This window comes from Scyliorhinus torazame, chromosome 5 (assembly GCF_047496885.1).
Source record: "Scyliorhinus torazame isolate Kashiwa2021f chromosome 5, sScyTor2.1, whole genome shotgun sequence".
Classification (NCBI taxonomy): Eukaryota; Metazoa; Chordata; class Chondrichthyes; order Carcharhiniformes; family Scyliorhinidae; genus Scyliorhinus; species Scyliorhinus torazame.
In genome coordinates this window covers 163,738,010-163,765,870 of record NC_092711.1, presented here as the reverse complement: position 1 = coordinate 163,765,870, position 27,861 = coordinate 163,738,010, and the positions used below count along the sequence as shown (strand labels likewise).

Below are 27,861 nucleotides of genomic sequence, written 5' to 3'. Positions count from 1 at the left end.
AGAAAAACTGGAATGAGCGGGTTATTAAAAAGAACGTTTGAACAAAGTGGTGGGGCGAATGTGGGGGGCGAAGAGGGGGGGAAAGAGGAGTTTTATGTACTAATCCTGCGATGTGGTAACATTTCTCTCTTCCACAGGTGGTGATGGGGGGAGGAGGGGAGGTGGAGGAGATGGGGCGTTGGCCATTGGGGGCGGGGCCAAAGGAGAAGCGCGGGCTTGGTTCCCGCGCTATGATAATCATGGCGGGAATAGAGAAGCAGGAAGGAGGGGGCGTTGCACGGTGCGAGCCGAGGTCACGGGGGGGAAGCTGAGGTCGGCCAGAGTTTGCTGACTTCTGGGAGCAACATGGGGGGAGTAATTACGCTAGCGGGGGATCTAGCGGGGGGGGGGGGGAATTACTGGGTTGCTGCTGCTGGGGAGAAGGGGGAGCTGGTATGGGAGGGGACGGGCGGGGGGGCACCGCCTGGGGGAGATACAGCTGCGTGGGAACCGGGTGAGGAGCTGGAAAAAGGGGATGGCTAATCGACAAGGGGGGGGGGTAGGAAGCCCCCCAACCCGGCTGATCACGTGGAACGTGAGAGGGCTGAACGGGCCGATAAAGAGGGCACGGGTACTCGCACACCTTAAGAAACTTAAGGCAGATGTGGTTATGTTACAGGAAACGCACCTGAAACTGATAGACCAGGTTAGGCTACGCAAAGGATGGGTGGGGCAGGTGTTCCATTCGGGGCGAGATGCAAAAAACAGGGGGGTGGCTATATTAGTGGGGAAGCGGGTAATGTTCGAGGCAAAGACTAGAGTGGTGGATAACGGGGGCAGATACGTGATGGTGAGTGGCAAACTACAGGGGGAGACGGTGGTTTTGGTAAACGTATATGCCCCGAACTGGGATGATGCCAATTTTATGAGGCGGATGCTAGGACGCATTCCGGACCTAGAGATGGGAAAGCTGATAATGGGGGGAGATTTTAATACGGTGTTGGAACCAGGGCTGGATAGGTCGAAGTCCAGGACTGGAAGGAGGCCGGCAGCAGCCAAGGTACTTAAAGATTTTATGGAGCAGATGGGAGGTGTAGACCCGTGGAGATTTAGCAGACCTAGGAGTAAGGAGTTCTTGTTTTTCTCCTATGTCCATAAAGTCTACTCGCGAATAGACTTTTTTGTGCTGGGAAGGGCGTTGATCCCGAAGGTGAGGGGAACGGAGTATACGGCTATAGCCATTTCGGATCACGCTCCACACTGGGTAGACTTGGAGATAGGGGAGGAAACAGGAGGGCACCCACCCTGGAGAATGGACATGGGACTAATGGCAGATGAGGGGGTGTGTCTAAGGGTGAGGGGGTGCATTGAAAAGTACTTGGAACTCAATGATAATGGGGAGGTCCAGGTGGGAGTGGTCTGGGAGGCGCTGAAGGCGGTGGTTAGAGGGGAGCTGATATCAATAAGGGCACATAAAGGGAAGCAGGAGAGTAAGGAACGGGAGCGGTTGCTGCAAGAACTTTTGAGGGTGGACAGACAATATGCGGAAGCACCGGAGGAGGGACTGTACAGGGGAAGGCAAAGGCTACATGTAGAATTTGACTTGCTGACTACGGGCACTGCAGAGGCACAATGGAGGAAGGCACAGGGTGTACAGTACGAATATGGGGAGAAGGCGAGTAGGTTGCTGGCACACCAATTGAGGAAAAGGGGAGCAGCGAGGGAAATAGGGGGAGTGAGGGATGAGGAAGGAGAGATGGAGCGGGGAGCGGAGAGAGTGAATGGAGTGTTCAAGACATTTTATAAAAAATTATATGAAGCTCAACCCCCGGATGGGAGGGAGAGAATGATGGGCTTTTTGGATCGGCTGGAATTTCCCAAGGTGGAAGAGCAGGAAAGGGTGGGACTGGGAGCACAGATCGAGGTAGAAGAAGTGGTGAAAGGAATTAGGAGCATGCAGGCGGGAAAGGCCCCAGGTCGGATGGATTCCCAGTCGAATTCTATAGAAAATATGTGGACTTGCTCGCCCCGGTATTGACGAGGACCTTTAATGAGGCAAAGGAAAGGGGACAACTGCCCCCGACTATGTCTGAAGCAACAATATCGATTCTCTTAAAGAAGGAAAAGGACCCGCTACAATGCGGGTCCTATAGACCTATTTCCCTCCTAAATGTAGATGCCAAGATCCTGGCCAAGGTAACGGCAATGAGAATAGAGGAATGTGTCCCGGGGGTGGTCCACGAGGACCAAACTGGGTTTGAAGGGGAGACAGCTGAACACGAATATACGGAGGCTGTTAGGGGTAATGATGATGCCCCCACCAGAGGGGGAAACGGCGATAGTAGTGGCGATGGATGCCGAGAAAGCATTTGATAGAGTGGAGTGGGATTATTTGTGGGAGGTGTTGAGGAGATTTGGTTTTGGAGAGGGGTATGTTAGATGGGTGCAGCTGTTGTATATGGCCCCGATGGCGAGCGTGGTCACGAATGGACGGGGATCTGCATATTTTCGGCTCCATAGAGGGACAAGGCAGGGATGCCCTCTGTCCCCATTATTGTTTGCACTGGCGATTGAGCCCCTGGTGATAGCGTTGAGGGGTTCCAAGAAGTGGAGGGGACTACTTAGAGGAGGAGAAGAACACCGGGTATCTTTGTATGCGGACGATTTGCTACTATACGTGGCAGACCCGGCGGAGGGGATGCCAGAAATAATGCGGATACTTGGGGAGTTTGGGGATTTTTCAGGGTATAAATTGAACATGGGGAAAAGTGAGTTGTTTGTGGTGCATCCAGGGGAGCAGAGTAGAGAAATAGAGAACCTACTGTTGAGGAAGGTAACAAGGGACTTTCGTTACCTGGGGATCCAGATAGCCAAGAATTGGGGCACATTGCATAGGTTAAATTTAACGCGGTTGGTGGAACAAATGGAGGAGGATTTCAAGAGATGGGATATGGTATCCCTGTCACTGGCAGGGAGGGTGCAGGCGGTTAAGATGGTGGTCCTCCCGAGATTCCTCTTTGTGTTTCAGTGCCTCCCGGTGGTGATCACGAAGGCTTTTTTTAAAAAAAGGATTGAAAAGAGCATCATGGGTTTTGTGTGGGCCGGGAAGACCCCGAGAGTGAGGAAGGGATTCTTACAACGTAGCAGGGATAGGGGGGGCTGGCACTACCGAGCCTAAGTGAGCATTATTGGGCCGCTAATATTTCAATGGTGAGTAAGTGGATGGGAGAGGAGGAGGGAGCGGCGTGGAAGAGATTAGAGAGGGCGTCCTGTAGGGGGACCAGCCTGCAGGCTATGGTGACAGCCCCATTGCCGTTCTCACCGAGGAACTATACCACGAGTCCGGTGGTGGTGGCTACACTGAAGATTTGGGGACAGTGGAGACGGCATAGGGGAAAGACTGGAGCCTTGGGGGGGTCCCCGATAAGAAACAACCATAGGTTTGCCCCGGGGGGGAATGGATGGGGGATATGGAATGTGGCAAAGAGCAGGAATAACGCAACTGAAAGATCTGTTTGTGGATGGGAAGTTCGCGAGTCTGGGAGCGCTGACCGAGAAATATGGGTTGCCCCAAGGGAATGCATTCAGGTATATGCAACTGAGGGCTTTTGCGAGGCAACAGGTGAGGGAATTCCCGCAGCTCCCGACACAAGAGGTGCAGGACAGAGTGATCTCAAAGACATGGGTGGGGGATGGGAAGGTGTCAGATATATATAGGGAAATGAGGGACGAAAGGGAGACTATGGTAGATGAACTAAAAGGGAAATGGGAAGAAGAGCTGGGGGAGGAGATCGAGGAGGGGCTGTGGGCAAATGCCCTAAGCAGGGTAAACTCGTCGTCCTTGTGTGCCAGGCTAAGCCTGATTCAGTTTAAGGTATTACACAGGGCGCATATGACTGGAGCACGGCTCAGTAAATTTTTTGGGGTGGAGGATAGGTGTGCGAGGTGCTCGAGAAGCCCAGCGAATCATACCCATATGTTTTGGTCATGCCCGGCACTACAGGGGTTTTGGATGGGGGTGACAAAGGTGCTTTCAAAAGTAGTGGGGGTCTGGGTCGAACCAAGCTGGGGGTTGGCTATATTTGGGGTTGCACAAGAGCCGGGAGTGCAGGAGGCGAGAGAGGCCGATGTTTTGGCCTTTGTGTCCCTAGTAGCCCGGCGCAGGATATTGCTAATGTGGAAAGAAGCCAAGCCCCCGGGGGTGGAGACCAGGATAAATGACATGGCAGGGTTTATAAAGCTAGAGCGGATTAAGTTCGTTCTAAGGGGGTCGGCTCAAGGATTCACCAGGCGGTGGCAACCGTTCGTCGAATACCTCGCAGAAAGATAGATGGAATGGAAAAAAGGCAGCAGCAGCAGCCCAGGATCGGGGGTTGGGGGGGGGGGGGGGAGAGGAGGAACCAGAAGGACTCTCAGGGTTGTTAATATATACTGTATAATATGTATAGGTCGTTGCGACAGATAATTATATATTGGACTGTTAAATTATATTTTTGGAGAGTGTTACTTGTGATAAGGCAGTTGCCAATTAGGGTTAGTTTTCATTTTTGTTATTTATTATTTATTCATTTTCTGTTTATAAAATAGGTCATTGTTATTTGTATTGTTATAATATTGTGTCAAGGATGCACAATGTATGGTGTTGGTGGACCAAATATTTTCAATAAAATATTTTTTTTTTAAAAAAAAGGTAGATGTTAAATGAGTGGAATAGGATCTGCCAAATGGAGAATAACGAGAGAAAATGTTTTGTCCATATTGGCCAGAAGGATAAAAAATCTTATTATCTAAATGGTGAGAGATTGCAGAGCTCTGAGATTCAGAGGGATCTGGGTGTCCAAGAGCATGAATCACAAAAGGTGAGTATACAGGTACAGCAAGTAATTAGGAAAGCTAATAGAATGTTATTGTTTATTGTGAGGGGAATTGAATACAAAAGTAGGAAGGTTATGTTTCAGTTATACAGGACATTGGTGAGACCACATCTGGAGCACTGTGTACAGTATTGCTCTCATTTAAGGAATGATGTAAATGTGTTGGAAGCAGATCAGAGAAGTTTTACTGGACTCATACCTGGCATTGGAGGCTGGTCTTATGAGGAATGATTGGACAGGCTGGGCTTGTGTACGATGGAGTTTAGGTGACTTGATTGAACCGTGTAAGATCTTGAGGGGCCTTGACAGGATGGATGTGGAAAGGATGTTTCTTCTTGTGGGAGAATCTAGAAATTGTGGTCACTACAAAACCAATAACTTGCCCCATTTAAGGCGGAGAACTTTTTTCTCTGAGGGTTGGGAGTCTTTGGAACTTTCTTCCTCAAAGGGCAGTGGAAACGGAGTCTTTGAATATTTTTAAGGCAGACCTGGATAGATTCTTGAAAATCAAGGGGTGAAAGTTTATCAGGGATAGGTGGGAATAAGACCACACTAAGACCATAAGGAATAGGAGTAGGCCATTCGGCCCTTCCAGCCTGCTGCACATTTCAATAGGATCATGTCTGAAACTAACATTCCTCACGTTCACTTTCCTGCCCTTTCCCCGTAATCCTCGGTTCCCTGACTGATCAAGAATCTATCTCAGCCAGGCAGCACAGTGGCGCAGTGGTTAGCACTGCTGCCTCACGATGTTCCCAGGTTCGATCCCGGCTCTGGGTCACGGTCAGTGTGGAGTTTGCACATTCTCCCCATGTTTGCGTGGGTTTCGCCCCCACAACCCAAAGATGTGCAGGGTAGGTGGATTGGCCACACTAAATTTCCCCTTAATTGGAAAAAAATGAATTGGGCACTCTAAATTTACATTTTTTTTTAAACTAAAAAAAAGAATCTATCTCAGCCTTAAATATACACAAGGACTCTGTCCCCACAATTCAGTTCCAAAGATTCTCAGAAGAAACTCCTCCTCAGCTCAGTCTTAAATTGACATCTCTTTATTCTATGACTATGCCCTCTGGTCAACACTCCCATGAGGGAAACATCCTCTCAGCATTTACCCTGTCAAACCCCTTAAGAATCCTGGATGTTTCAATGAGATCACCTCTCATTCTTCTAAATTCCAATGAGTAGAGTCCCAACCTGTTTAACCTTTGCTCATAACACAATCCCTCCATAATGGGGATCATCCTCGTGAACCTTCTCTAAACAGCCTCCAATAAAATAATATCTTTCCTTAAATAAGGGGACCAAAACTGCTCTCAGTTCTCCAGATGTGGTCTCTACCAGCACCTTGTACAGCTGCAGCAAGACTTCCCGACTCTTATACTCCAACACCCTTGAAATCAGGGCCAACATTCCATTAGCCTTCCTGATTACCTGCTGCACCTGTCTGCTAGCTTTCTGTGTTCCGTGCACAAGTTCCCCCAAGTCCCTTTGTGCTGCAGCTTTCTGAAGTTTTTCTCCATTTAAATACTGTTCTTTTGTTCTCCCTTCCAAAATGAACTTCACATTTTCCCACATTATGCTCCATGTGGCAACATTTTGTCCACTTGCTTAACCTCTCAATATCTCTTTGCAAACTGTTTGAATCCCCCTCGCAACTTGCCTTTCCATCTATTTTGTGTTGTCTGCAAATTTGGGCACAGTACATTCACTTCCTTCCCCCAAGTCATTAATATAAATTGTACACAGTTGCGATCCCAGCACTGACCCCTGTGGAACCCCACTGGTTACAGGTCACCAATCTGAAAAAGAACCCCTTATTCCCACTCGCTGTTTCCTGCTCATTAACCAATTCTCTATCCATGTCAATATACTACCTCCAACACCATGGGTTCTTATCTCATGACTTAACGGTTTGTGAGGTACCTTGTCAAAGGCCTTCTGGAAGTTTAAATACAACACATCTACTGGTCCCCCTCTATTCACTCTGGTTGAGACTTCCTCGAAACACTCCGATAAAATTGTCAGACATGGTTTCCCTTTCACAAAAGCCATGCTGACTCTGCTTGATTAGATAATGATTTTCTCAATGTGCTCCTATTACTTCCTAATAATTGATTCCAACATTTTTTCAATAATAAATGTTAGGCTAATCGTCCTATAGTGTCTCGTTTTTTGCCTCCCTCCCATTTTGAATCAGGGGTTGTCATATGGGCAGTTTTCCAATCCTCTGGTACTTCTCCAGAATCCAAGGATTTTTGGAAAATTACAATCAATGCATCCACTATCCCTGTAGCCATTTCTTTTAGGATCCTAGGCTGCAGCCATCCAAGAGACTGATCTTATCCCATTAGTTTGTCCAATACAACTTCTCCAGTGATGGTATTTAATTGCTCCATTTGTATTCTTTAGTATTAATGGGATAGTCAAAGTATCTTGCACCATAAAGACTGATGCAAAAAAATCTGTTTTAACTCCTCTGCCATTCATTCCGTAGGGCAGGGATTCACTTTAGGTATCTGGCGGTGCAGGTTGCCCGGGAGTGGGGGAGGCTTTGCAGGTACAATATCACTAGTTTGGTGGGGAGAGTGAAAGCTGATCTGGCAAGGTGGGATGGTCTCCCTCTGTCACTGGCGGGTCGGGTACAGGTGGTTAAAATGAATGTTTTGCTGCGATTTCTGTTTATTTTTCAATGCCTACCGATTTTCCTGCCAAAGGCTTCTTTCAGGGAGATTGAGGGAAGGATTACCTCGTTCATATGGGGAGGGAAGGCGGCCAGAGTGAGAAAGGTGCTGATACAGAGGGGAAGACAGGCAGAGAGTTTGGTTATCCCGAACCTGATGTACTACTACTGGGCAGCGAATGTGGAGAAGGTGCGGAGCTGGGTCAGAGGGGTTGATTCCCAGTGGGTCAGAATGGAGGAAAGTTTGTGCAGGGGGTCGGGACTGAAAGCACTAGCAACAGCGCCGCTCCCGATAGCTCCGGGTAAATACTCAGGAAGTCTGGTAATAATAGCTTCATTGAAAATCTGGAGGCAGTTTCGCCAACACTTCGGGTTGGGGGCAGGGTCAAGGGAAATGCCGATTCGGGGGAACCACAGATTTGAGCCAGGGAGGTGGGATGGAAGTTTTCGGAAATGGGAAGAGAAGGGGATTAAGACTCTAAAAGATTTGTTTCTTCGGGGTCGGTTTGCAGGATTGAGGGAGCTGGAAGCGAAGTATGGGCTGGAGCGGGGAGAAATGTTTAGATACTTGCAGGTTCGAGATTTTGCCAGGAAGGAGATACAGAGCTTCCCGGAGGAACCGGCCTCCACATTGCTGGAGGAGGTGCTGACGACAAGGGGACTGGAGAAGGGGGCAGTGTAAGCGGTGTATGGAGCTATTTTGGAAGAGGATAAGGTACCACTGGAAGAGATCAAAGCAAAGTGGGAGGAAGAGTTGGGAGAGGTTATTATAGATGAGGGGTTCTGGTGTGAGGTGCTCCGGAGAGTAAATGCTTCCACCTCATGTGCGAGGTTGGGGCTGATACAGCTGAAGGTGGTATACAGAGCACACCTCACGAGGGCGAGGATGAGGCAATAATTTGAAGGAGTAGATGTGTGTGAATGTTGCGGGCGGGGGGGCTAATCACGTTCATATGTTTTGGTCCTGTCCAAAGCTAGAGAAGTACCGGAAGGAGGTTTTTAGGGTAATTTCCGAGGTGGTGCACGTGAAACTGGACCCTGGTCTCCGGGAGGCCATATTCGGGGTGTCAAATCAGCAAGGGTTGGAAACGGGGGCAGAGGCAGATATTGTAGCTTTCGTCTCGTTGATCGCCCGAAGACGGATCCTGCTGGGATGGAGAACAGCCTCTCCACCCTGTGCCCTGGCATGGCGGGGGGACCTGTTGGAATACTGGACCCTTGAAAAGGTTAAGTTTGAACTGAGGGGAAGGATGGAGGGGTTCTACAATTAATGGGCATTATTCATTATGCATTTTCAAAAACTGGATAACATCGAACATTAGTTGGGGGGGTGGGTGGGGGGGGGACAGTGTGTATTAAGGGTGACTACGGGTAATCCCTGATTCCTTTTTGTCATTTGTTTATGTAAACATGCGGGCTGATGTTTGTTGGTTGGTGGGAGGATGGGATTGTTGTTATTGTTATGGGGATAGACATATTTGTTGCTGATTGTTTATTGTTGGTGGGTGTAAATTTGGCAGAAAATGTGAAAAAGGAGAATAGAAATATATATATTTTTGAACTCCTCTGCCATTTCCTTGTTCCCCATAACTGACACAGAGGCGTGGAGGCACATGGTGCTTAGCACTGTTGCTTCACACCTCCAGGGACCCGGGTTCAATTCCCGGCTTGGGTCACTGTCTGTGCGGAGTCTCCACGTTCGCCCCAAAACTGCGTGGGTTTCCTCCCACAAGTCCCAAAAGATGTGTTTGTTAGGTGAATTGGACATTCTGAATTCTCCCTCTGTGTACCCGAACAGGTGCCGGAGTGTGGTGACTAGGGGATTTTCACAGTAACTTCATTGCAGTGTTAATGTAAGCCTATTTGTAACAATAATAAAGATTATAATAATAAAGAATATTATTACTATCTCCTCAGATGTATTTTCTAAGGAGCCTCTGTGGAGTTGAGGTTTCAATCAGATCAGCCGTGAACTTATTGAATGGTGGAGCAGGCTCGAGGGGGCGAGTGGCCTACTCCTGCTCCTAATTCCTCTGTTATCACATCCTTTATAAAGGTTAGGTGGATTGGCCATGATAAATTGCCCTTAGTGTCCAAAATTGCCCTTAGTGTTGGGTGGGGTTACTGGATTATGGGGATAGGGTGGCGGTGTTGACCTTGGGTAGGGTGCTCTTTCCAAGAGCCGGTGCAGACTCGATGGGCCGAATGGCCTCCTTCTGCACTGTAAATTCTATTCTATGAATAGATTGTAGCATTTTCCCTCCTACTGATGTCAGGCTAATGGATCTGTGGTTCCTGTTTTCTCTCTCCCTCCTTAAATATTGGGGTTACATTTACCACCTTCCAATCTGCAGGAACCATTCCAGAATCAAAAGAATACTGAAAGGTGATCACCAATGTATCCACTATCTCCACAGCCGCCTCTTTCAACACTCTGGGATGTAGAGCAGCAGCTTTTGGGGACTTATTAACTTTCAATACCATTAATTTCTCCAGTACTACTTTCTCACGAATACTAATCTCTTTCATTCCCTTGTGCTCACTGGTCCCTTGGTTCTCTGGTGTTTTGGGGACGATTTCTGTATCTTCCTCCGTGAAGACAAACACACATTGTTTAGTTTCTCTGCCATTTCCTTATTCCCCATTATAAACTCTCCTGTCTCTGCCTGGAATGGACCCACATTGGTCTTTGCTAATCTTTTCCTTTTCACATTCCGGTAGGAATTTTTCCTGTTGGTTTTTATGTTTTCCCCAGTTTGCTCGCATATTCTATTTTCTCTTTATCAGTTTCTTGGTCCTTTGTTGAATTCTAAACCAAATTCCCAATCCTCAGGCTCACTAATATTTTACCCACTTTGAGTCTCCTCCATTGATTTAATAGAATCTAACTTTTCTTGTTAGCCACGATAGCTTCATTTTGCTGTTTAATTTTTGCTTCTTTTTTTTTTAATATAAATATTTTATTGAAAATTTTAGGTCAACCAACACAGTACATTGTGCATCCTTTACACAATATTATAACAACACAAATAACAATGACCTATTTTATAAACAAAAATGAATAAATAATAAATAACAAAAATGAAAACTAACCCTAATTGGCAACTGCCTTATCACAAGTAACACTCTCCAAAAATATAATTTAACAGTCCAATATATAATTATCTGTCGCAACGACCTATACATATTATACAGTATATATTAACAACCCTGAGAGTCCTTCTGGTTTCTCCCCCCCCCCCCCCCCCCCCCCCCGATCCTGGGCTGCTGCTGCTGCCCTCTTTTTCCCATTCCATCTATCTTTCTGCGAGGTATTCGACGAACGGCTGCCACCGCCTGGTGAACCCTTGAGACGACCCCCTTAGAACGAACTTAATCCGCTCTAGCTTTATAAACCCTGCCATGTCATTTATCCAGGTCTCCACCCCCGGGGGCTTGGCTTCTTTCCACATTAACAATATCCTGCGCAGGGCTACTAGAGACGCAAAGGCCAAAACATCGGCCTCTCTCGCCTCCTGCACTCCCGGCTCAAGTGCAACCCCAAATATAGCCAACCCCCAGCCTGGTTCGACCCGGACCCCCACTACTTTTGAAAGCACCTTTGTCACCCCCATCCAAAACCGCTGTAGTGCCGGGCATGACCAAAACATATGGGTATGATTCGCTGGGCTTCTCGAGCACCTCGCACACCTATCCTCCACCCCAAAAAATTTACTGAGCCGTGCTCCAGTCATATGCGCCCTGTGTAATACCTTAAACTGAATCAGGCTTAGCCTGGCACACGAGGACGACGAGTTTACCCTGCTTAGGGCATCTGCCCACAGCCCCTCCTCGATCTCCTCCCCCAGCTCTTCTTCCCATTTCCCTTTTAGTTCATCTACCATAGTCTCCCCCTCGTCCCTCATTTCCCTATATATATCTGACACCTTACCATCCCCCACCCATGTCTTTGAGATCACTCTGTCCTGCACCTCTTGTGTCGGGAGCTGCGGGAATTCCCTCACCTGTTGCCTCGCAAAAGCCCTCAGTTGCATATACCTGAATGCATTCCCCTGGGGCAACCCATATTTCTCGGTCAGCGCTCCCAGACTCGCGAACTTCCCATCCACAAACAGATCTTTCAGTTGCGTTATTCCTGCTCTTTGCCACATTCCATATCCCCCATCCATTCCCCCCGGGGCAAACCTATGGTTGTTTCTTATCGGGGACCCCCCCAAGGCTCCAGTCTTTCCCCTATGCCGTCTCCACTGTCCCCAAATCTTCAGTGTAGCCACCACCACCGGGCTTGTGGTGTAGTTCCTCGGTGAGAACGGCAATGGGGCTGTCACCATAGCCTGTAGGCTAGTCCCCCTACAGGACGCCCTCTCTAATCTCTTCCACGCCGCTCCCTCCTCCTCTCCCATCCACTTACTCACCATTGAAATATTAGCGGCCCAATAATACTCACTTAGGCTCGGTAGTGCCAGCCCCCCCCCTATCCCTGCTACGCTGAAAGAATCCCTTCCTCACTCTCGGGGTCTTCCCGGCCCACACAAAACCCATGATGCTCTTTTCAATCCTTTTAAAAAAAGCCTTCGTGATCACCACCGGGAGGCACTGAAACACAAAGAGGAATCTCGGGAGGACCACCATCTTAACCGCCTGCACCCTCCCTGCCAGTGACAGGGATACCATATCCCATCTCTTGAAATCCTCCTCCATTTGTTCCACCAACTGCGTTAAATTTAACCTATGCAATGTGCCCCAATTCTTGGCTATCTGGATCCCCAGGTAACGAAAGTCCCTTGTTACCTTTCTCAACGGTAGGTCCTCTATTTCTCTACTCTGCTCCCCTGGATGCACCACAAACAACTCACTTTTCCCCATGTTCAATTTATACCCTGAAAAATCCCCAAACTCCCCAAGTATCCGCATTATTTCTGGCATCCCCTCCGCCGGGTCTGCCACGTATAGTAGCAAATCGTCCGCATACAAAGATACCCGGTGTTCTTCTCCTCCTCTAAGTACTCCCCTCCACTTCTTGGAACCCCTCAACGCTATCGCCAGGGGCTCAATCGCCAGTGCAAACAATAATGGGGACAGAGGGCATCCCTGCCTTGTCCCTCTATGGAGCCGAAAATATGCAGATCCCCGTCCATTCGTGACCACGCTCGCCATCGGGGCCCTATACAACAACTGCACCCATCTAACATACCCCTCTCCAAAACCAAATCTCCTCAACACCTCCCACAAATAATCCCACTCCACTCTATCAAATGCTTTCTCGGCATCCATCGCCACTACTATCTCCGTTTCCCCCTCTGGTGGGGCCATCATCATTACCCCTAACAGCCTCCGTATATTCGTGTTCAGCTGTCTCCCCTTCACAAACCCAGTTTGGTCCTCGTGGACCACCCCCGGGACACATTCCTCTATTCTCATTGCCATTACCTTGGCCAGGATCTTGGCATCTACATTTAGGAGGGAAATAGGTCTATAGGACCCGCATTGTAGTGGGTCCTTTTCCTTCTTTAAGAGAAGCGATATCATTGCTTCAGACATAGTCGGGGGCAGTTGTCCCCTTTCCTTTGCCTCATTAAAGGTCCTCGTCAATACCGGGGCGAGCAAGTCCACATATTTTCTATAGAATTCGACTGGGAATCCATCCGGTCCCGGGGCCTTTCCCGCCTGCATGCTCCTAATTCCTTTCACCACTTCTTCTACCTCGATCTGTGCTCCCAGTCCCACCCTTTCCTGCTCTTCCACCGTGGGAAATTCCAGCCGATCCAAGAAGCCCATCATTCTCTCCCTCCCATCCGGGGGTTGAGCTTCATATAATTTTTTATAAAATGTCTTGAACACTCCATTCACTCTCTCCGCTCCCCGCTCCATCTCTCCTTCCTCATCCCTCACTCCCCCTATTTCCCTCGCTGCTCCCCTTTTCCTCAATTGGTGTGCCAGCAACCTGCTCGCCTTCTCCCCATATTCGTACTGTACACCCTGTGCCTTCCTCCATTGTGCCTCTGCAGTGCCCGTAGTCAGCAAGTCAAATTCTACATGTAGCCTTTGCCTTTCCCTGTACAGTCCCTCCTCCGGTGCTTCCGCATATTGTCTGTCCACCCTCAAAAGTTCTTGCAGCAACCGCTCCCGTTCCTTACTCTCCTGCTTCCCTTTATGTGCCCTTATTGATATCAGCTCCCCTCTAACCACCGCCTTCAGCGCCTCCCAGACCACTCCCAACTGGACCTCCCCATTATCATTGAGTTCCAAGTACTTTTCAATGCACCCCCTCACCCTTAGACACACCCCCTCATCTGCCATTAGTCCCATGTCCATTCTCCAGGGTGGGCGCCCTCCTGTTTCCTCCCCTATCTCCAAGTCCACCCAGTGTGGAGCGTGATCCGAAATGGCTATAGCCGTATACTCTGTCCCCCTCACCTTCGGGATCAACGCCCTTCCCAGCACAAAAAAGTCGATTCGCGAGTAGACTTTATGGACATAGGAGAAAAACGAGAACTCCTTACTCCTAGGTCTGCTAAATCTCCACGGGTCTACACCTCCCATCTGCGCCATAAAATCTTTAAGTACCTTCGCTGCTGCCGGCCTCCTTCCAGTCCTGGACTTCAACCTATCCAGCCCTGGTTCCAACACCGTATTAAAATCTCCCCCCATTATCAGCTTTCCCATCTCTAGGTCCGGAATGCGTCCTAGCATCCGCCTCATAAAATTGGCATCATCCCAGTTCGGGGCATATACGTTTACCAAAACCACCGTCTCCCCCTGTAGTTTGCCACTCACCATCACGTATCTGCCCCCGTTATCCGCCGCTATAGTCTTTGCCTCGAACATTACCCGCTTCCCCACTAATATAGCCACCCCCCTGTTTTTCGCATCTAGCCCCGAATGGAACACCTGCCCCAACCATCCTTTGCGTAGCCTAACCTGGTCTATCAGTTTCAGGTGCGTTTCCTGTAACATAACCACATCTGCCTTAAGTTTCTTAAGGTGTGCGAGTACCCGTGCCCTCTTTATCGGCCCGTTCAGCCCTCTTACGTTCCACGTGATCAGCCGGGTTGGGGGGCTTCCTACCCCCCACCCCCCCTTGTCGATTAGCCATCCCCTTTTTCCAGCTCCTCACCCGGTTCCCACGCAGCTGTATCTCCCCCAGGCGGTGCCCCCCCGCCCATCCCCTCCCATACCAGCTCCCCCCTCTCCCCAGCAGCAGCAACCCAGCAATTCCCCCCTCCCACCCCCCCCCCCCGCTAGATCCCCCGCTAGCGTAATTACTCCCCCCATGTTGCTCCCAGAAGTCAGCAAACTCTGGCCGACCTCGGCTTCCCCCCGTGACCTCGGCCTGCACCGTGCGACGCCCCCTCCTTCCTGCTTCTCTATTCCCGCCATGATTATCATAGCGCGGGAACCCAGCCTGCGCTTCTCCCTTGGCCCCGCTCCCAATGGCCAACGCCCCATCTCCTCCACCTCCCCTCCTCCCCCCCATCACCACCTGTGGAAGAGAGAAAAGTTACCACATCGCAGGATTAGTACATAAAACTCCTCTTTCCCCCCTTTTTAACCCCCCTCTTCGCCCCCCACATTCGCCCCACCACTTTGTTCAAACGTTCTTTTTAATAACCCGCTCATTCCAGTTTTTCTTCCACAATAAAAGTCCACGCTTCATCCGCCGTCTCAAAGTAGTGGTGCCTCCCTCGATATGTGACCCACAGTCTTGCCGGTTGCAGCATTCCAAATTTTATCTTCTTTTTATGAAGCACCGCCTTGGCCCGATTAAAGCTCGCCCTCCTTCTCGCCACCTCCGCATTCCAGTCTTGATAAACGCGGATCACCGCGTTCTCCCATTTACTGCTCCGTGTTTTCTTTGCCCATCTAAGGACCATTTCTCTATCCTTAAAACGGAGGAATCTCACCACTATGGCTCTGGGAATTTCTCCTGCTCTCGGTCCTCGCGCCATCACTCGGTATGCTCCCTCCACCTCCAATGGACCCGCCGGGGCCTCCGCTCCCATTAACGAGTGCAGCATCGTGCTCACTTATGCCCCGACGTCCGCTCCCTCCGCACCTTCAGGAAGACCAAGAATCCTCAGGTTGTTCCTCCTTGCGTTGTTCTCCAGTGCCTCCAACCTTTCCACACATCGTTTCTGATGTGCCTCATGCGTCTCCGTCTTCACCACCAGGCCCTGTATGTCGTCCTCATTCTCGGCTGCCTTTGCCTTCACGACCCGAAGCTCCCGCTCCTGGGTCTTTTGTTCCTCCTTTAGCCCTTCGATCGCCTGTAGTATCGGGGCCAACAGCTCTTTCTTCATTTCCTTTTTGAGCTCTTCCACACAGCATTTCAAGAACTCTTGTTGTTCAGGGCCCCATGTTAAACTGCCACCTTCCGACGCCATCTTGGTTTTTGCTTGCCTTCCTTGCCGCTGTTCTAAAGGATCCACTGCAATCCGGCCACTTTCTCCTCCTTTTTTCATCCGTATCCAGGGGGGATTCCCTTCTGGTTTACCGCACAGTGTTTTTAGCCGTCAAAATTGCCGTTGGGGCTCCTATCAAGAGCCCAAAAGTCCGTTTCACCGGGAGCTGCCGAAACGTGCGACTCAGCTGGTCATCGCCGCACCCGGAAGTCCAATTTTTGCTTCTTAAAGGAATCTATATTTTATGTAAATAAAATGCGAGTGGTTGCCTGTCTATTGTCTATCGTCATACAAAGAACAACAAAGAATAAAGGACAGTACAGCACAGGAACAGGCCCTTCGGCCCACCAAGCCTGCTCGGATCATGATGTTTGTCTAAACTAAAACCTTCTGTGCTTCCAGGGTCTGTATCCGTCTATTCCCATCCTATTCATGTATTCGTCAAGATGCCTCTTAAACGTCACTATCGTACCTGCTTCCACCACCTCCTCCGGCAGCGAGTTCCAGGCACTCACCGCCTTCGGTGTAAAAAAAACTCCCTCACACATCTCCTCTAAACTTTGCCTCTCGCACCTTAAACCTCTGTCACCTGGTAATTGACTTTTCCAACCTGGGAAAAAGCTTCTGACTCTGCACTCTGTCCGTGCCAGTCAATTTTGTAAACTTTTATCAGGTCGTCCCTCAACTCTGTCGCTCGAGTGAAAACAATCAGAGTTTATCCAACCTCTCCTCATAGCTAATAACCTACAGGCCAGGAAACATCCTGGTAAACCTCCTCTGTACTCTCTCCAAAGTCTCCACATCCTTTTGGTAATGTGGTGACCAGAATTGTAGGCAATATCCACGTGTAGCCTAACTAAGGTTTTGTGCAGCGGCTGCATGACTTGCCAATTTTTATACTCAATGTCCCGACCAATGAAGACAAGCATGCCCTCTGCCTTCTTAGCTCCTTATCCACCTGCGTTGCCACTTTCAGTGATACGTTTATTGTAATTTCCCAATCTACCACAGACAACTTGCCCCTCATACCATGGCAGTCTCCTTCTGTGAGAAACACCCAGATAAATTAGGCAAAAGAACCCTGTAACCACCATAGCCCATCTTCATGGCAACGTGGCTGCTTTGGGAACTAAATATCTTCCAACGTGCAAACACCTTTTCATTCTGTGCTCCTCGCCAACCTGGAACCAGATAATCGCAACTAACCTCAAAAATGGTCAGCCCACCGGAGGCAGAGGTGTTAGACCGGCCAGTCCAGCAGAAAGAAACCCTCCAATCATCACCATTCACCAGATGTCAGAATGAACAGAATGCAGTCCTGGATGTCAGTGAGAGCAGAACCAATAACAACGGAGCCAACATCTGTAATTTATTGTGAACTTGTTGTAGTCACATTAGGTGCGATGAATCACAAAACCCCCTCCCCACATTGAGAGCAGAAGAATGGACTTTCCCCAGAATTAACTCGCTAGTGTCTCCGGAGATGGGACGGATCATTGAATGTCTCCCCTGCTCAGAGCAGGTGAATGGCCTCTTCCAGGTGTTAACTCACTAGGGTTCCTGCAGGGTGTATGGATATCTGAATCCCTTCTCTCACTAAGAGCAGGTTAACGCCTTCTCCCCTGTGTGAACTCGCTGGTGTTTCCGCAGGTTGGATAACCAAATGAATGCCTTCTCACACTGAGAACAGGTGAACGGCCTCTCCCCAGTGTGAACCCGCTGGTGTCCCAGCAGGCTCCATGAAGTAGTGAATCCCTTCTCACACTGAGAGCAGGCGAACGGCCTCACCCCAGTGTGAACACGCTGGTGTGTCAGCAGGTTCGATGAAGTAGTGAATCCCTTCTCACACTGAGAGCAGGTGAACGCCTTCTCCCCAGTGTGAACTCGCTGGTGTCTCAGCAGGCCGGATGAAGTAGTGAATCCCTTCTCACACTGAGAGCAGGTGAACAGCCTCTCCCTAGTGTGAACTCGCTGGTGTGTCAGCAGGCCAGATGAAGTAGTGAATCCCTTCTCACACTGAGAGCAGGTGAACGGCCTCTCCCCAGTGTGAACTCGCTGGTGTGCCAGCAGTCCCGATGAAGTAGTTAATCCCTTCTCACACTGAGAGCAGGTGAACGCCTTCTCCCCAGTGTGAACTCGCTGGTGTGTCAGCAGGCCGGATGAAGTAGTGAATCCCTTCTCACACTGAGAGCAGGTGAACGGCCTCTCCCCAGTGTGAACTCGCTGGTGTGTCAGCAGGCCGGATGAAGTAGTGAATCCCTTCTCACACTGAGAGCAGGTGAACGGCCTCTCCCCAGTGTGAAGTCGCTGGTGTGTCAGCAGGCCGGATGAAGTAGTGAATCCCTTCTCACACTGAGAGCAGGTGAACGGCCTCTCCCCAATGTGAACTCGCTGGTGTGTCCGCAGGTCGGATAACTGAGTGAATCCTTTCTGACACTTAGAGCAGGTGAACCGCCTCGCCCCAGTGTGAACTCGCTGATGTCTCTGCAGGACGGATAACCGAGTGAATCCCTTCTGACACTGAGAGCAGGTGAACGGCCTCTCCCCAGTGTGAACTCGCTTATGTGCCAGCAGTCCCGATGAAGTAGTGAATCTCTTCTCACACTGAGAGCAGGTGAACGGCCTCTCCCCAGTGTGAACTCGCTGGTGTGTCAGCAGGGTGGATAACTGAGTGAATCCCTTTTCACACTGAGAGCAGGTGAACGGCCTCTCCCCAGTGTGAACTCGCTGATGTTTCCGCAGGTCGGATAACTGAGCGAATCCCCTCTCACACACAGAGCACGTGAACGGCCTCTCCCCAGTGTGAATGCGCCGATGAACTTCCAGCTGAGATGGGACCCTGAATCCCTTCCCACAGTCCCCACATTTCCACCGTTTCTCCATGTTTTGGGTATCCTCGTGTCTCTCCAGGTTTGCCGATCAGTTGAAGCCTCGTCCACACACAACACGTGTACAGTCTCTGTCCGCTGTGAATGGTGTGATGTTTTTTCAGGCTGTGTTACTGGTTAAAGCTCTTTCCACAGTCAGTGCTCTGGAACACTCTCACTCGGGTGTGTGTGTCTCGGGGCTTTTCCAGTCACACTGATGTTTTGAAGCCGACAGAAAAGACAAACATTTCTCCTTCTAGATTCAAAGTCCGGTGATATTCAGTTTCAAGGAATTGGGAGACTCAGTCAGATTGAGACGTGACGTTTGAGATTTCTGTCTGTAATTCCTCCTCTTCTAATATCCTGTAAAAACAATTTACAAAAGTTACTTCTCTTCTCCTCATTTTGGAGAAGGTTTCCTGAGGGTAACGACAGTCTGGCCGTGAGGTTAATCCTCCGGGTCCTCAGTCTTATTGAGGAATGTCCCCTTGGGTCTATTGTGGTGGTGATTCTTTTGTATTTTTGTTATTATGGGAGGGTTTATGTGTTGTTGACTTTATCCTACTCTGGTACAGACGGGGCTTTTATCTGTGAAAGGAGCAATTTGGAGAAACTTTGGTGCCTCTGGTGTAAAGTGAGTTGGAGGAGGGGGTAATGGCGCACGCACGATTGTGGTGTGAAAATCTGTTCCTGTTCTCTCTTGTCACCTAACTAATGGCGGCAGTTAATCTGCAAATTTTCTCAGGGAATGTACGGGGCATCCATCACCCTATCAGAAGGAAAAATATCCTCTCCTTTCGAAAGGAGAAAGTCGACATCGCTTTATTACAGGAAACCCATCTGGATTATGAGGAACACTTTAAATTGAGGCGGGATTGGATGGGGAAGTTTTTTTCACCTCTTTTTCATCCAGTAACAGACTTGTGGCAATGCTTATTATACACTATCCAAGCAGTCAGGGTAACTCTGCCGATTACAATGTGCATGTCAATTTCCTTTGTGCCGGTCCCCCCATCTCCCGTCCCTCCCCTCCGCCCCTTCACTCGTTGTTTCTGGGTCCTTTCATGGGCCCTTCACTGTACAATGGGAGTTATCTATTATTTACAAGTGGACGGTGCCCCCCCCCCCCAACCCATTGATGGGCCTCCCCCCTTCCACCCCGCGCACTCCCTGTCCTGTTTTAAACCTTCCCTTGGGGGTTCCTCCTCTTGTGTTTTTGTTCTCGGCTCTCTGGTCTCTGTGTCAGTTGGTTTCTGGTTCTCCCACCTTGTCCCAGTAGCCCCCCCCCCACCTCTTTTCCTGCCTGCTCCCTGTGATCCCTTTGGCCCCCGTACACCCACCTCCCTCCCCAGTGTTCCATTGGCCGCTGGCTTCAAACAGGTCCTGGAACAAGTTGGTGAATGGCCTCCACACTTTGTGGGAACCATCCTCTGACCCTCGGACGGTGAGCTTGATCTTCACCAGGTGGAGAAATCCCGATAGGTCTGCCAGCCAGTCTGCAGCTGTGGGTGGTGCTGCTAATCGCCAGCCGAGCAGGATTCTCCAGCGGCCGATTAGAGAACCAAAGGCAAGGGCGTCCGCCCTCTTCCCCATGAGTAGTTCTGTCTGGTCCGATACCCCGAAGACTGCCATTTGTGGGCACGGCTCCACCTTCATAACCATGGACATTGCCTCTAAATAGGCTGTCCAGAATTCGACAAGTCTGGGGCATACCCAGAACATGTGGGTATGGTTTGCCGGGCCCCGCTGGCACCATTCACATTTGTCCTCCATCTCCGGGAAGAACCTGCTCATTTGGGTTCTTGTCAGGTGTGCTCTGTGCACAACATTCAGCTGCATGAAGCTTAGCCTTGCGTAGGAGAAGGTGGAGTTGGTCCCGTTCAGTGCTTCGCTCCAGAGACCCCACCCTATTTCCGTCCCTCGCTCTTCTGCCCATTTTTCCTGGGTTTCGTCAAGTAAGGAGCGCATCCTTATTAAGAGTTGTCCGTACAGGTCCCCACAGTTTCCCTTCCCCAGACTGTCTGCGTCCAGTAACTCCTCTTGCATTGTGCTTCTCAGGGTTCCTGGGTGTGCTGGTGTCTCCTTGCAGAGAAAGTGTTTGACCTGGAGCTCATCCCTGTTTGGTAGGTTCAGTCTCTCCGTCAGCTCCTCTAAGGTCGCTAGTCTATTTCCCGTGTAAAAGTCCCTAACCATCAGTGTTCCCCCGTCCTGTCTCTACCTCTTGAAGGTGGTGTTGAGAATGGCTGGTGCAAACCTATGGTTGCCGCAGATGGGGGCCATGAAGGACACATCGGTCAGACTGAAATGCTGCCACATCTGGTTCCAGGTTCTCAGGGTAGCTGCCACCACTGGACTGGTGCTGGCGGGGATGGGAGTGTTGCCGTGGCGAGGGCCCGGAGGGTCATTCCTGTACATGAGGACTCGTCCATCATCACCCATTCCATGTCAGGGTCCTTTACCCATCTCCTCACTCTTTCGGCCGTGGCTGCCCAGTGATAGTATTGCAAGTTCGGGAGGGCCAGGCCTCCCATGTTTCTTCTCCATTGTAGTACTGTTTTAGGGATTTTGGAATTCTTGCCCCTCCGCACAAACGCCATAATCACCTTATCTATTGAATGGAAAAAGGCCTTGGGGATGTAGATCGGTAAGGATCTAAACAGGAAGAGGAACCTGGGCAGTACATTTATCTTGATCATCTGCATCCTCCCCGCCAGGGAAAGCAGGAATCCATCCCATCTCTGTGGGACGTATTTGACTTCCTCCGCCAGACTGGTCAGCTTCCACTTGTGGATCCGTGTCCACTCGTGGGAAACCTGGATCTCCAGGTAGCGGGATTTGTTTTGGGCTATTTTAACTGGGAGGCCCTCCAGCTCTGCCCCTCCCCCTCACCGGGAAATCTTTGTTTTTGCCCAGGTTGAGTTTGTGGCCCAAGAAGATTCCGAACTCTCTCCGGGGAGGAGGGGGGTCTCGGAGGTGTACAGTCCCCGGTAGAAGGCCTTGAACGCTTGGTTGACCTTTTTTGGTTGGGCTACGGGACGGCTATGGTTGGGCGGCACGGTAGCACAGTGGTCAGCAATTTTGCTTCACAGCGCCAGGGTCCCAGGTTCGATTCCCGTCACTGTCTGTGTGGAGTCTGCACGTTCTCCCCATGTCTGCGCGGGTTTCCTCCGGGAGCTCCGGTTTCCTCCCACAAGTCCCGAAAGGCATAATGTTAGGTGAATTGGACATTCTGAATTCTCCCTCAGTGTACCCGAACAGGTGCCGGAGTGTGGCGACTAGGGTATTTTCACACTAACTTCATTGCTGTGTTAATGTAAGCCTACTTGTGACAATTATAAAAATTATTCTACCAGTCTGCCTCTGTTATCCTTTACCTGGGCTATTTCCCTCGTGGCTGCCTTCTTTCTCAGCTGGTGAACCAGCAGGCGGCTAGCCCTCTCTGTGCTCATAAAAGGTCCCCCGTGCCTGGTGGAGTTGGTCACTGCTTTCCTGGTGGGGAGCAGGTCAAAGTTCTTTTGCAGCTTCTTCCTCTCCAGCAGAAGCTCTATGGTCAGGGCCTCGGAGTATCGTCTGTCAACCTCCAGAATGGAGTTGATCAGTTGCTGCCTAACCGCTCTCTCTTCCCTGTCTCTACGAGCCTTTTGGCGATTATTTTTCCCCGAATCACAGCCTTCAGTGCCTCCCAGAATGTGGAAGGTGAAACTTCCCCGTTCTGGCTGTTAGTGATGTACTTGCCGATGGCCGGTGATGTTTTCTGGCAGACCTTGTCGGCCAAGAGGGCCGTGTCCAACCTCCATGTGGGGCATTGGGTTTGTCCCGTCTCCAACCTCACATCCATGTAATGTGGAGCGTGGTCTGAGATTACAATCATGGATTATTCCGCTCTGACTATTTCTGGAAGCACCGATTTCCCCACAACAAAGAAGCCGATGTGAGTGTAGACCTTGTGTACTGGTGAGAAGAACGAGAATTCCTTCTCATCCGGGTGTAAGAATCGCCAGGGATCCACTGCCCCCGTCTGCTCCATGAACCGCCAGGGATCCACTGCCCCCGTCTGCTCCATGAACCGCCAGGGATCCACTGCCCCCAACTGCTCCATGAACGTTCCCAGTTCCCTCACCATGGCTGTCATTTTCCCTGTTCTGGGATTGATCTGTCAGTAAATGGATCCTTAAACAGGTGTGAAGTTCCCCCGCTCATGATCAGACCGTATCCCCCCCCTCTTCTATCTCCCTCCCAGCCCACTGTATCCCCCCCTCTTCTATTCTGCCCCCCACCCCACCGTATCCCCCTCCTCTATCCTCTCTTTCTCACCCCCCCCCCCCCCCCCCACACACACACACAGACACTCTCTTCCCAGTGGGAGATGTGCCACGGGCCCTCTCTCTCCCGTACTTCCTGGCACTAGCTTTCCCGCTGGTGTGTGGCCCCCCCACCCAGGATCGATCTGACCCCCATCCTACACCCGCTCTGCTTGTGTCCCTGCTGCCTCCTCCTCACCCTCTCCTGCGCTCTGCTGACCTCGCCCCCTCCCTCCTATGAGCTGGCTCCCCTGTTCATTGCGAGGTGATGCCCTGTCGATGTCTGGCGGTTTGGGGAAGCTGTCCCTCCCAATCAGATTGCCCAGCATTTGGGCCACGTAGTCGATTGGGGCCGCCGACCCGCTTGCTCGCCGCTCCTGTCCCTTGCTGCAGTTTGTGACCCTGCAGCCTTTCGAGCTGTTGCTTCCTAGCATTTTGTTGTCCGCACTATTGTTGATGGTGAGGGGATGTTGAAGTCTGATTTTGCGGCTAAATTCGGCCGACAGTGCCTATTTTTCTGTTGTATGGAGGAGAGCCACCTGATGTGTGACTGCTCTGCACATCCCCGTCACAAGTTCCCTCTCTTTTGAATGTTGACTTGAAACTGCGATCTTATGTTTTGGCGATAAGGCTGGAGGACATCCTTCCGACAATCGTATGGGAGGACCAGACTGGGTTTATACGGGGAAGATTTTCCAGTAACAACGTTGGAAGGTTGCTGAATTTGATTCAGGCTGTTCAGAAATATGCATTGGATGGGCTGGTGATCTCCTTCGATGCAGAAAAAGCTTTTGCTTGAGTTGAGTGGAATTATCTGGTGTATCCGCTGCGAGGCTTCGGGTTGTGTGAGGATTATATTGAGTGGATTCAATTGTTACATCACAGACCGGCAGCGGCGGTGCTCACCAATGGTTTGCGGGCATCGAATTTTCAGCTTCAGAGAGGGACTAGACAGGGCTGCCCTCTGTCCCCCTTGTCCACTGAGCCAATGCCAGAGGCTATCAGATCGGAGTCTCTGATATCGGGACTGGGGGGTGGGGTGAGGCAGCACAAGATCACTCTGTGTGCACATGACGGGCTGCTGTTTGTGTTGAACCCCAGTGTTTCAGTCCTGGACATTATTGGAGTAGTGGATAGATTTTTTTTAAAGTATTTTCATTCTGATTTTAACATTTGCAACACATAACATTACAAAGTAAAACCAACACAAAACCTCTAAACCCACCCCAACTCCCTAACCAAACTCTTCACCTCCCTCCCCTCCCACCTAGCAGTTCCTTGAAATTATAGAACATAGAATCCGTACAGTGCAGAAGGAGGCCATTCAGCCCATCGAGTCTGCACCGGCTCTTTGAAAGAGCACCCTACATAAGCCCGTGTCTCCACCCTATCCCTGTAACCCATTAACCCCACCTACCCTTTAATGGAAGCCTACAAAGCCTCCGTTTCCCTGCTCCAACCCCACACGTACTCTGCGTTCGCCGCCCAATAATAGTATAACAGGTTCAGCAGGGCCAAGCCGCCTGACTGTCGCCCTCTCTGAATCACCGTCTTCCTAATCCTTGCCACCTTATCTGCCCACACAAACGATTAAACCAACCAATCCACCCCCATAAAGACCAATTTTGGCAAAAAGACCATTAGGCACCGAGATAAAAATAAAAACCACAAAATGTTCATCTTAACCAGCTGCACCCGATTGTGGATAGATTTAGTGCCTTCTCTGGTTATAAGATGAATTTTACTGAGTCAGAGGCCATGCTGGTGAGGGGAGGGGGGAGGGTGTTGCAGGGTAAGCCCCCTCCTCTTGCTAAGTTCTCAATCAGATGCTCCCCCCTTGGGATTTAAATATCTGGGAATATCAATGACCCTTTTTCAGACAGCTACATGGGGCCAACTGTCCACAGCTGATGGTGACTATTAGGTGGGACCTTGCCCGGTGGTCGGCTCTTCCGATTTCATGGCGAGGGAGGATCACCTTCATTAAAATGAATGTGTTGCCCAGACTGCATACCCTCTGCAGATGCTGCCTATGCTGCTGTCAACCATGGTCATTCAGGAAATTAATGGAATGATTAGTACATTTATCTGGAATAAAAATAAACCTCACCTCAACTTAGTTAAGCTCCAATCACCAGGAGCTAAAGGTGGGTGTCTCCGGAATATCAGGCTTTATCAATGGGCCTCTCATCTTAGTTTCACACGGAATTTGGTTACGATAGACCCAACATCCATCAGGCTCGATATGGAAGCAGGCCAATCAGTTCTCCCTCTATCCAAAACTGGCACAGATTGATTACAGAATGTATCCCATTGCAATTGTAATGTCTGTACTTCATTCTAAGTCTGATGCATTTGTTAAATAATGAGACCCCTGTCTCAAATATATGTGCTCCAATTTGACAGACTTGCTCCTCCAGGGATTTCCATCAGTGAATTCAATTCAACTGAGCCCAGAGTAGGGCACAGTGAGGCACAGTGGTTAGCACAGAGCCAGGGAACCAGGTTTGATTCCTTGAGTGCCTATCTGTGTGGACATGGACATTCGCCCTGTGTCTGTGTGGGTTGCCTCTGGGTGCTCCGGTTTCCTCCCACAGTCCAGAGATGTGCAGGTTAAGTGGATTGGTCATGCTAAATTGCCCCTTAGTGTCCAAAGATGTTAGGTTAGGTGGGTTGACGATGATCAATGCACCGGATTATGGGAATCGGGCGGGGAGTCTGCCTCGGTGAGTGCATTTTCTGAGGGTCAGTGCTGACTTGAAGAAGCGAATAGCCTCCTTCTGCACTATAGAGATTCTGTGTCATCTATGTTATTTTAATTCAACTATGCTGTTAGTCTGTTTTGGGGTGTGCATTGGTATCCGTCTGTTTTTATATAATCTTACCCTCTTTCCCCACTCACTCTGTTAACCGGTTGTTCAATTGATCTGGCATTTCATATAGCGGCTCTGGTCCCTAAAATATCCTGCTACAAATTAATTCTGCAATGTGTTGCTTGTATTTATGCAGCAATATCAGTTGTTCTACACTGTACCCATTTTCCATCAATTTTTCTGTTAGTCTGTTGCATTCATTATTTTAAAAAGTTTTTAAAAATAACAAAAGAAATATTAAAAATCTGTCCAACTCATCCATGAATATATTCATGATGTGGAGATGCCGGCGTTGGACTGGGGTGAGCACAGTACAAAGTCTTACAACACCAGGTTAAAGTCCAACAGGTTTGTTTCGATGTCACTAGCTTTCGGAGCGCTGCTCCTTCCTCAGGTGAATGAAGAGGTATGTTCCAGAAACACATATATAGACAAATTCAAAGATGCCAAACAATACTAGGAATGCGACCATTAGCAGGTGATTAAATCTTTACAGATCCAGAGATGGGGTAACCCCAGGTTAAATTCACACCTCTTTAACCTGGGGTTACCCCATCTCTGGATCTGTAAAGATTTAATCACCTGCTAATGGTCGCATTCCAAGCATTGTTTGGCATCTTTGAATTTGTCTATCTATGTGTTTCTGGAACATACCTCTTCATTCACCTGAGGAAGGAGCAGCGCTCCGAAAGCTAGTGACATCGAAACAAACCTGTTGGACTTTAACCTGGTGTTGTAAGACTTCGTAATGAATATATTCATTGACTCTCAAACTCCACTGGTCCATGTGAAAGAGAAATCCAGAAACTAACAACCCACTGAGGGAAGAGATGACTGGAAATATATAACGTAGCTACAGTACAATATTACACAACTGGAGTTAATAATAAATGTACTTTATTACAGACCATAAGTAATATATCTAATCTGTACCATTTAAAAATACTAGACATATCTCTGTCTGATATTAATTTACTGACCCCTTAAATGTGAGCCATCTCCAGGGGAAACCAGCCTTTAATTGTGAACATTAGGGAAGAGACCATCCTTTTAGCCAGACAAATAAATGTGTCAAGCTGAGGGAACAAAGGATGTCAATGTCTTTGAGAGAGAGAGAGACCTGGACTGAGCTTTGCAGAGTCTGCACCCTCCCTGGATTCACTTCCTTTCCCTTCAGTTGCTGCAAGTGACCAATTGAAGGCGAGAATGAGAAAAGAAATGGAAAGGGGGAGAAAGGAAAGTGTTTTACTCACAGATGTTGGAGACACAGGAGGAAGTTTCACTTCCAATGCCCGCTTCGTGACGTCACGAGAACCGGATCTGAATCAACCAATAAGAATCACTCTGTTCAACTGACGTTTTCGGGTCTCAGTGCGCATGCTCGGCACGCGGACACGGGAGCCCCGAAGCCCCACCCCCACCAGTTTTCCCCTGTACCTCCTCGAGACAAAGGTTTCCAAAAAACCGGCTGATGGATGCAGCCAGATCGAGAAGCAACTCGGTGAGCTCCCCCTGGCCCGGGACTGCGCATGTCCCAAGGAAGAGGGGAAGTTGCACAGGTGCATGGGAGAGCCCGCCTCCTGACCTTCCTTCTGAGGTTTAGACAATTGGAAAGAGTTGTGGGACCGGAAGGACTCTCGTCCTCCAGCCAATCAGCGCGCGGGCTTTGTGTGAATGATTGAGCTTCACACAGACTGAAACTTCCTCCTGTCTCCAACATCTGTCAGTAAAACACTTTCTTTTCTCTCCCTTTCCATTTCTTTTCTCATTCACATTTATTTGTCTGGCTAAAAGGATGGTCTCTTCCCTAATGTTCACAATTGAAGGGTTCTTTTCCCCAGGAGTTGGCTGACAGTTAAGGGGGCAGTAAATTAATATCAGA

General features: G+C 49.6%; 1 pseudogene; it reads right to left on the bottom strand.

Annotated features, from left to right (window-relative positions):
- The window catches only part of LOC140420406 (uncharacterized), a 31,933-nt pseudogene extending 4,601 nt beyond the window's left edge, over positions 1-27,332 (bottom strand).
- Positions 27,333-27,861: the final 529 nt, after the last annotated feature.